Source organism: Colobus angolensis, unplaced genomic scaffold (genome assembly GCF_000951035.1).
Source record: "Colobus angolensis palliatus isolate OR3802 unplaced genomic scaffold, Cang.pa_1.0 Scaffold276, whole genome shotgun sequence".
NCBI lineage: Eukaryota > Metazoa > Chordata > Mammalia > Primates > Cercopithecidae > Colobus > Colobus angolensis.
The window spans coordinates 147,372-156,254 of record NW_012115999.1 but is presented as its reverse complement, the minus strand read 5'-3'; positions in this window follow the sequence as shown (position 1 = coordinate 156,254).

Here is an 8,883-nt window from a genome sequence, read left to right as displayed (position 1 = left end):
GAAATATTTTTCTTTTTTGTATGTGTCCTCTTCAATTTCTTCTATCAATGTTTTATAGTTTTCATTATAGAGCTATTTTACTTCTTTGATTAAGTTTATCCCTATATATTTTATATATTTTGCAGCTATTGTAAATATGATTGCTTTCTTAATTTATTTCTCAGATTTTTCACTGCTGGCATTGGAAATTTTACTGATTTTTTATGTTAATTTTGTATTCTGAAACTTTACTGAATTTGTTTATCAGTTGTAAGAATTTCTTGATAACGTCTTTAGGTTTTTCTAAATATAAGATTATATCATCTGCTAAGAAAGAAACTTTGACTTATTCCTTTCCTATTTTGTTGCTCTTTATTTGTTTCCCATGTCTAATTGCCCTGGATAGGACTTCTATACCATGTTAAATGAAATTGGTGAAAGTGAGCATCTTTATCTTGTTTCAGACCTTACAGGGAAAACTTTCAGTTTGTCCTCATTTGGTATAATACTAGCTGTGGATCTGTTGTATATGATTCTTTTGAGAGATTTTATCATTAAGGAATGTAAAATTTTATCAAATGATTTTTTGGCATCAATTAACATAATCACAGTGTTTTGTCCTTCATTCTGTTCATATGAGGTATCACATTTATTGAATTGCATACATATATTACAGATCTGAATATGTATATCTCTACCAAAACTCAGTTTTCAGCAATTATTTTGTTAAATAACCTTTCTGTGCCTTTCTCAGTTTCTTCTCACAATGAAATATTTGTTTGCTTAATGGCACTCCATAGTCCCATAAATAGGATTTTTTCATGTTTATTCATTCTTCCTCCCCTTCCCCAACTGGATTATTTCAAAAGACCTGTCTTCAGGTTCAGAAATTATTTCTTCAGCTTCATCTAGTCTGCTGTTGAAGCTCTAAATTAAATTTTTTATTTTATTCATTGACTTCTTCGGCTTCTCGATTTCTGTTTGGTTCTTCTTTTTTTTTTTTTAATCGATATCTTTGTTGAATTTCTCACTTAGATCACAAACTGTTTTCCTGATTGACTTGTCTTCCGTGTTCTCTTGATCTCACTGAGTTTCCTTAAGAAAATTGTTTTGAATTTCTTTTTAGGCAGCTTATAAATTTCCATTTCTTTTGAGGTCAGCCATTGGAGAAATATTATTTTCCTTTGGTGGTGTCATGTTTCCTTCTTTTTTTTTTTCCATGTTTCTTGTCCCCCTGTATTGATCTCTGTGTATCTGATGAAACAGTTGCCTTTTAATTTTATACAGTAGCTTTCATAGGAAAAGACTTTCCCTTGAAGATGGGTCTTACTCTGTCAATTGGATAGAGTGTGTTGACTGTCATTTGGGTAGACTGTGGGTCTGGGTGGGCACAGTACTTTAGTCTCCATGAGGTTTTTTCAGCTATAATCAATGACAGTGATGACTGTAGGTACCTCAGTGACCTAGGCTGCAGGAAACTGGCAGCAGTGGTGGCAAGGTAGAATGTCAGGGTTCTTGGTGGCAAAGGCTTTACAGATCTTCGTGTTTTCATTTTCTTCACAGTGGGGAGACTTAACTTAGGAGATGTCTCTTGGTTTGTTACCTGACATTGGCCACTGGAAGCCACAACAAGGCTGTGTTCCACTACACAGGCGGTTGCAGTGGCTGTGAATTGGGCTGTGGATTGTATCTTGTTGAACTACTGTGGAACCTGTGACGTGGGTGCAGGTTTACTCTCTGAGGCATGGGTGGCTGCAACTTTCCCATCAAGCCAAGGACTGTGACTATGAGACACTTCCCAGTAGTTTGGTTTCATGGGGCAGGGATATAGATGTGACTCTGATTCTGGGGATCAGAATGTAGGGCTGGCATGGTTCCAGGGATGAAGGTGTGTTCCAGAGGCTCACATTCTGGGGGGCAGGGCACATCTGTAACTTGAATTCTGGAGACAAGAGGCCACAGTGGCAACTTGCACACTGAGAGAGGGTACTGCATAGTACCCTCTGTGGATCCTGTAATGGTGTGACACAGCAAGGGTCAGGCTCTGTGGGGCTGAATACAGTAGCAACAAGAGCCCATTTATTGGCAGCAAGGAGTTCTGTGGCTTCAGCTTCATGGATGAGGAGCAGTGCAATGTTGTCTTTATTCTCTAGGGAGATGGTGCACTTCAGCAGCACAGACTTTAGAGGGCTGGTCCAGACCCATTGAGGTGGGGCAGTGTGTTTGTTCAGCACTAAGGTGGGGGTCATACAGATCAGCCAAAGTTATGTTTCCCTGGGGGAGCTGGGCTCATGCACCAAGTTTGCAGCTGTTTCTCTGGGCTAAAGCTCCATTCCCCTGAGGCTGAGGCATTGGGCTGATTCAGGGTGCTGAGGAGGCATGACTGCTCTGCTGGCTTGGGTGTGGTTTCTTAGCCATGCTGGAGTGCCTGGTCCCTAAGGAGCAGGGTGCAGCATGGGCTCAGGTACAGGGTTAAAGTTGCTTCCCTGAGCCAAAGATCCAGTCCTCTCAGGTCGAGGTACCAGGCTGGTGCAGGTGCTGAGGAGGCATGACTGCTCTGCCGGCTTGAGTGTAGCTTCTCTACTAGGCTGGGAAGCCTGGTTCCCAAGAGGCAGGTTACTGTGTGGTGGGCTTGGGCACTGCGGTTGCAGCTGCTTTCCTGGGTCATAGCTCTAGTTTTCTGGGCCTAAGGCACCAGGTTGGCTTGGGCACCAAGGCTGCAGAGCTGCTTCACCACATTGGATGTGGCTTCCCCAGCAGAGGGGCACCAGGCTGGTTTACATGCTGGGAAGTCATGGCAACTCTGCTGGCTCAGGCACTGCTTTCCTGGGGATGGGATGCCAAGGCTCTAAGTAGTTAGAAGTGGAGTGCAGTAGCCACTGGAATGGGGAAGATGGAGTGTCTCCTAGGCAGCCTGTTTCCAGGGGTTGGTGAGCCCAGCTGATGAATGGTGTACTACCATGTGTGAGAATGGTGCAATGATGGTGGAGACTCAGAAATGGAGAGGTGCAGCGGCTACTGATCCCCAGAGGCAATGGCTTCCATTTCAAGATGGCAAGTGCAGTGGCCACTTGGGACACGAGGGTGGGTGGGGTGGGGCACAACATGGGCTTCTTTGCTGGAGTAGAATTGAATTCTAGGCAGCTCCCTTAAACTGGGTTCAGGCTCCATGAGGACTGCAGGGTTCTCTCATAGCAAAGACTGCAGTGGTGGTGATGGGAGTTGCTGGAGGCTTCCTGCTTACCTTTTCTTGGCAGAGAAGTCCCTCCTGGTTTCCAGCTGATCCCATATGGGCAGATGAGGTGGCAGAGGCAGGGTGCTTTGTTCCCTTTTCTATGTAGTCAGCCTGAGTTTCTGTGTTTTATAAAGTTTCTACCACTTCCTCGATGTACTCCAGCATACTCTTTTAATCATTCTTGTTGAAATGTAGTTGTTTGTTCATTGTCTTGGTCCTTTTCTGTGGTAGGAATGATAATTAGGCACTTCCAGTTGGCCATCCTGCTGATGTTACTCTCCCATTCTCTTTTATTCTATGTGTTAAATGTGTTTCTTGGACTGAATTTTTATTATCCTTTTAATTTTTTCTTCCATATGTTCATTTATTAACTTCCTAGTATTTTTATTTTATTGGGCATTGGGCATCTCTCTGTCTCTGTCTCTCTCTTTAAAACACAGAGCCATGTTTCCCACCATTGGGAAACTTTGAGAAGGTCTCAAATGATTACAATATAATAGCTAAGCGCTATAGTATGGGAAAGTGGCAAGGACAGCAGAGAGGAAGGCTTCAATTACTTTGGGGCAGTTTTGGAAGACTCCCTAGAGGGTGAGACATTTCGTTAGAGAAGATGAAATGTGACAATGCAGGGAGTGTAACATATGCCATGGTTCCATAGTGTGGAAAGGCCTTAAATAACAGACAGTTTGATTAGTGATTGCCAATCCGGCTTCTAATTAGAATCATCTGGCAAACTAAAAAAAGTACTGATTTTGAAGTCTAATCTCCAGAGAGTCTTATTTAACTACTTTTAAATTGGGACCAGACATTTCTTTTTCAGCACCATTGAAAGGAATACAAAACATATGCAAGGTATCCTACATATGCTATTTAAATTTTTTAAAAAATTAATTAATGATGACGGACAGTGTAACATATGATTGTCTTCATTTTGTTGATTAAATTTTTATCTTATTTATTCAGCATTGGAAATGTGCCTGTCCTTCTGCTAGTGCTGGAAACCAAATGCTGGATAGGGTACAGTCCCTACCCTCAAGCATTAGTTTGAGAGAACTCTGTAACAGACATTACTGCCATTTTACAAATGAGGAGTTGTAGGCTTAGAGTGATAGTGACAGAGGACAGACAAATTCCTGTGCAGACAGGTATGAGTCTCCGGTGAAAACCGACCTTCAAGCCAAATACAGCCTGAAGCCTGAAGATGGATATGTTGGCTGGATAGAGTCCACGACCGGTGTGAGAACTTCCTCAATGCCTTTTAACCAATTGAATGGTGCTTTTTCCAAGACCATGCACGGACCCCATCAGCACCCACTCCCCCATTCTGAGCCCATAAAAACCAGCTAGACTCAGCCAGACAGATGGCGACCCACTCTCGGGTCCCCTCTTTGCTGAGAGCTTTTTTTGTTTGTTTGTTTGTTTGTTTGTTTTTTTGAAATGAGATTCCCCCTCGTTGCCCAGGCTGGAGTGCACTGGCGCGATCTCGGCTCACTGCAACCTCTGCCTCCCGGGTTCAGGTGATTCTCCTGCCTCAGCCTCCTGAGTAGCTGGGACTACAGGAGCGCACCACCACACCCAGCTAATTTTTGTATTTTTAGTAGAGACAGGGTTTCACCATGTTGGCCAGGATGGTCTTGATCTCTTTACCTCGTGATCTGCCTGCCTCGGCCTCCCAAAGTGCTGGGATTACAGGTGTGAGCTACTGCATCTGGCCAGTTTTTGCTGTTTTAATGACAGTATTGGAAGGCTTTGCGGAGGATATGACACTTTGCCCATGTCTTCTGAGATTTTACCAGAGAAGAAGGAGAAATGTGATCATGCAGAAGAAGTAGCATGTACTGTTGCACTTAGGTGTGAAAGAGCTTGAAATAATTGTGTAAATACATAGAGAATGGAAGACAGTATGTGGAAAGGGGGATGGAGGCAATATAGGCATGAACAGAAAAGGGTGAAGTATGTAGCTAGAAATGTAGGTGAGGGCCAGATAACGTCCCTGGGTAAAAAAACAAGCATAAACAAATAAATACGTAAAAGGTATTCCAAAGTGGGCTGACAAATATGTTTTATTTGTTAAGGACTTATGTTGTCTTCTCTTGGAAAGGCTTAATTACAAATATTTTTTGTCTTATTCCCATAACTTTACATGAACTTCTTAGATTACTTGTCTCTATATTTTTATGAGGTCACAGTCATTTTCTTAAAGAGAAATATTAGATTATTAATGTTGAAACTTCTTTCTAATGCTGAAATTTTGTTTCTAGACATAATTGTCATTTCTTTTGTTCTATTTATATTTAAACTTCTTGCCTCAAAATATGTGAGCTTATTTTGTACATGAACTCAAAGATGTCAGATTCTCATCATTTTTCCAGCACCAGGGTCTACTCATACTGATCAATTTTTTCATAGCCCCAAGCACCTCCATATTCCCCAGGCTATAGATGATAAGACTGAGCATGAGCATTACTACCCCATAGAACAGTCAACCAGTTTCTCTGAAGTAGTGCCATTAGATGTTGCCTTTATGTACACGAAGAGGATTGTTCCATGAAACACAATCACCACTGTTATGTGGGCTGAACAGGTGGAAGAGATCTTTTTCCTTCCTTCAGCTGAATTGATTTCAATACAGCATAGATAGTGAAAAATATAAAAAACTGAATATAAAGAACTGAAATGGTAGTAATAAAGTAAATAAAAAGTTTACTTTGGCCAATATTATTATATTCTCATTCAAGGAAATATCTATGCAGGCCAGATGCATCAACTGTAATATTTTATAAAAATGATTAATGACATGTTTTCCACAAAAGTACATTCATATGTAACTGTTAATACATTTTGTGCCAGTCTGTTGAGAAATCCTAATTCATAAGAGATAGCGGCCATGAAAACATAAAGCACCTTGTTTAGTTTATTTTATATTATTTTTGAGACTGAGTTTTGCTCTTGTTGCCCAGACTGGAGTGCAGTGGCACGATCTTGGCTCACTGCAACCTCAGCCTCCCGGGTTCAAGTGATTCTCCTGCCTCAGCCTCCCGAGTAGCTGGGATTACAGGTGTCTGCCACCGCACCCAGCTAATTTTTTGTATTTTTAGTAGAGATGGGGTTTCATCATGTTGGCCAAGCTGGTCTTGAACCCCTGACCTCCGGTGATCCACCAGCCTTGGCCGCCCAGAGTGCTGGGATTACAGGCATGAGCCACGGCGCCTGGCCAAAGCACCTTATCTATATTGAGGGGGTATCTCAGGAATTTGCTGATGACCACACAGTTATCATATGCCTTCACTGCTAGGAGCACACACTCTGTGGACCCCATGGAATAGAAGATAGACATTTGTATAATACAATCTGTGAAAGGGAGTTGTTTTTTCCCTCTGATAGGAAGTTTATCAGGATTGAGGGAGTAAAAAAGGATGTAAGCCAGATATCCAGGAAGGAGGGATTGCCATGGGATAAATATAGGTTGGAAACGAGGAGTGGTGGGATGATCTAGATTCTGTTCCCCAAGTGGGTCACTGGATACACCACTAAGCATGTGACAAAAAGGAGTTTTTGTCAACTTATGAGTACTCAGATAGACTTATGGGAATCAACTCAAACTCAGTTGTTCAATTAGTCCTTTCCATGTACTTTTTCATACTGGAGTATGAATAATCCAGAAGAGGACACAGCATGTGAGTTAAACGAGTGGTCTCATATTATGTAAAGTAAGAGGTCATAGAAGTTGGAGGTCCAACAACTATGCTAGTACTAGCTGGAGTAGTGGTAACAGGAATGAGATTAGCTTATGGGATTCCTCTTTTAGCTCTTAAAGCAATTCAGCTATATTGGTAGGTCATTAAATATGCAAACTTCTGTATTCCACTTCCTGAGATTGAGGCATGAGGTCTGAGGAAGGGAAGAGCTATTTGCATTTTAAACGAGTGTCGGTTATTACTGATACAGTTGATCCACAAACTCCACTTTGAAAAATTAGCATCAGAGAGAGCATACTTTAATCTGATCAACAGACTTATTTATTTGGATTTATACCATACAAATCATTAACAATACCATTGGTTTAGGATTTTATAGTTTACAAATATGATCACGCACATTATTCATTTTATCATCACTATAATTCTCTGAGGGAAATGAAATCTTGAAAGATGAAATTTATATAAAATTATAGTGTGAGTGGGCTGCTATTTAAATCTGAGTTTTCTGATTTTAAATCCCATTTTTTTTTAACTGTACTTCATTGGGTGAGAATCAGACATCTTTTAAATAATGCTCTCCAGGTTATTCTAATGTGCAACTGAAGAAGAATGTAACTGATTTAGTCATTGTGCTTCTCAAACTTTAATATTCCCAGGAGTCACCTGGGGAATCTTTGGAAAAGATTCTGATTCAGTGGGTCTGACGTGGGTTCTGAGATCTGCATTTATCAACATGTTCCCAGGTGATGTTGATGCTGCTCATATACAGAACACTTTGAGTAGCAAGGTATCTCTGACCATCTCTCTTTAATACCTTAGAGAAGACCATTGGTGCTTTAATTGTGTGTGGGACAGTAATTAGATAGCTGATGTGAAACAATACTCTGGTGAGACTTGGAGATAAGACTTCTGTATAGCTTATTGCAAACAATTTTGAGTTCTTGATATTTTAGAATTAAAAGCAACCAAATTGCACACAGGAGAACCTGCCTTTTATTTCTGTAAATATGAAAGTCATTTTCTTCTACTTGTTTAATTTATTGTTAGTACCAATATTTTCCTAAAGAAGGAATTTTGAGTCAGGTCAAGGATCTGAGTTGTGAACCAAAGAGCATAAAGAAAATGACTTTAACTTAAAAAAATGAATGGATAACTATTAGTAGGTGACCTTCTTGTTTGTAATAAATGCATCACAGAATATCATTTTAAAAACAACTCTGCATCTGCATGGTGTTCTACCTCAGCTGTAAAATATATCCCTAGACAAATAAATTAATTGACTCAATAGATGAGTATACTTGGTATTAATACTTAGTGTTTTCAAACAATGGTTTTGGTTATGATATAGGATTTGCCTTATAATAGTCATTTGCCAATAGGTTATGCTGTTCCTTAATTAAACAATGTTCAACATAGAAGAGAGTTTCTAATCCTGTTGACTTTGGAAAGGAGGATTGTCATCCAATTCAAGATCCCCTAAACTATGCATGCCTCCAAATAGAGTGGGAAAATGTGGATAGGACAAGATATACTCCTGTTTGGTACTATTTATGATTAGAATTTGATTGACCATAGGAGTGCAATCTCAGTTGGACAGCAAAATTCTAATAGAGGCTTTGAACAAACATCAGTAGTCTGGGGTTCATACTAAACCTGTTTCAGGGAAAGTATGAATTAAATGGAAAGCCATTCCTTCTCTTTTCTCCAAAATGTTTATTCCTATTTTAAAGTTGCTTTAAGAAAAGATTTATTTTATGCTGAGAATGAGGTAGTACATTTGGTACTCAAACATCCTCAAGACAGTTATTCCCAAAGAATTTTACTTACAAACATCCCTATGGAATCCACCCAACCCTTTTCATCCGTTTTTTTAAAAAAGATAATAGCATAGAGGCCATTATTTGTATTTCTCTTGTAATGCTAGTGTAACTTCTTTTTCTTTTCTTTTCGTTTTTTTTTTTTTTTTTT